The 1764-nt window shown below is 36.0% G+C and overlaps 2 non-coding genes across 2 annotated transcripts; both read right to left on the bottom strand.

The window, feature by feature from the left end:
- Window positions 1-544: 544 nt before the first annotated feature.
- Window positions 545-617, bottom strand: TRNAK-CUU (transfer RNA lysine (anticodon CUU)). Its single transcript has one exon. It is a non-coding gene; the product is annotated as a tRNA-Lys (tRNA).
- A 614-nt stretch (window positions 618-1231) lies between these two features.
- On the bottom strand, window positions 1232-1304 carry TRNAK-UUU (transfer RNA lysine (anticodon UUU)). The gene has a single exon. It is a non-coding gene; the product is annotated as a tRNA-Lys (tRNA).
- Window positions 1305-1764: the final 460 nt, after the last annotated feature.

Genomic DNA, 1764 nt, shown 5'->3' with positions numbered 1-1764 from the left:
ACACCACCAGTGAGCCGCTTGATTGTGTTCTTTTGCATGCGTTTTACATCTTTTTCGAGATGGGTGTCTATTTCCTTTTGCAAATTGGACAGCTCGTGTTCGCCGATCTGTGGGAAAATGGTAAAAAAAAACTACTATTAGTATTACTTAAGTGCAGTGTTCTTAATGCCTACTACAAATGTACATAGATGGATAACTATGCATGAAGAGATTTCCATGCAATTGCAATTATTGAATTGTTTGTTATTTTCATTTACTAATTAAAAGTCACCACATACATATGTATATATATCGGCCGCATTTTTATTAATGCAACAGCCTCTTTTATTTCTGAACCATACTAGATACAAATGTTTATTTTGCGGAACTTTATTAAATATTTGTATGCATTTCTTTATGGTTGCGCATATGTACATAATTGAGACGAGACAGATTGCATTCATGCGTTTAAAAAGATGGCCAAAAGCTGAGCGAATTTATTGTAATATTTAAAAACTAAACTTGTTTTTAAAAAAATAGTATGAAAAAATTAAAAAATTACTGTCGCCCAACGTGGGGCTCGAACCCACGACCCTGAGATTAAGAGTCTCATGCTCTACCGACTGAGCTAGCCGGGCACTTCCTACTACGATGTCAAATGCGCCACAAAATACCAGCTGCCAATTTTAATGCTCAACACTCTTAAGCGACACGATCACCTAAGAGAGTCTGTGAGAATGTGATTCACAGTAAAAAATTTAAGAGAATTGAACAACAAATATTTAGAACAGAAACTCAAGTGACTTGCATGTATGTATTTACACTTTATGATGTTTTAAATAATAAAATAATAGATTATTAAAAAACTAGCTTATGTATATGCATGTACTCAAACCAAAGTATCATTACTCACATCTTTAATACGGTCGCGATCCTTTTTCCGCGCTGCCTTAAAAGCCGGTGGATCTTGCTCGGCTTCCAGATCAACGGACATAAATTCATCCAGAGTGAGCGCGCTGGAGGGAGTGTCGGCGAATTCAATTAACCGCTTGCGTACGGTAGATTCATGTATTTTGACAATGCCAACAATATCCATGATTGTACGACTGAATTCATGCATGCGTGCCGCAATCAATAAAGCTGCAATCGAATAAAGAACGTAATACATATTTACTTTGTTAGTAAATTACGCACAGATATTTTTTAAAAACGCTCTATATATTATATTTATTTGAATAAAAAAAATTACTACCGCCCGAGCAGGGACTTGAACCCTGGACCCTTGGATTAAAAGTCCAATGCTCTACCGACTGAGCTACCCGGGCATATGCCGGTGCGGCTATTTTTATTTACTAAGAACAATATGCAGTGAGTCACAGTAGTTCATTTCAGCTCGTGTGTACATGCATATGGGCGATTACACAGGGCAACATTAATTTTGGCGCGGCAAATGTTATAGAATGTGATTTCCTTTTGACTTAAAAAACTTTCCATTATTTTGAGCAAGAAATACTGATGACTTTGGGACTTTAATTTCTAGAGCAAAAATACATTTTACATACAGTACGTCCTCGGTAAAAGCAACAGATTAAAATGGGGGTGCGTTGATTGAGGTTGCTGCCTTAATAGGATATTACGAAAATAGAACAGTATGCAAGTAGTTTTTTTAAAGTACGACATTCAACTGTTGGGTACGACCAGTACAACTAATATTGACAAAAAATTTTTGCTAGCAAGAATTCGCAATCACGAAAAATATATGATTTTGGCACATGGTAACATTTT

Source organism: Rhagoletis zephyria, unplaced genomic scaffold, assembly GCF_001687245.7.
Source record: "Rhagoletis zephyria isolate East Lansing unplaced genomic scaffold, Rhagoletis_zephyria_1.1 Rzeph_scaffold_28258, whole genome shotgun sequence".
In the NCBI taxonomy this organism is placed as follows: domain Eukaryota; kingdom Metazoa; phylum Arthropoda; class Insecta; order Diptera; family Tephritidae; genus Rhagoletis; species Rhagoletis zephyria.
The sequence above is the reverse complement of the archived record's forward strand: the minus strand, read 5'-3'. Positions and strand labels throughout refer to the sequence as shown.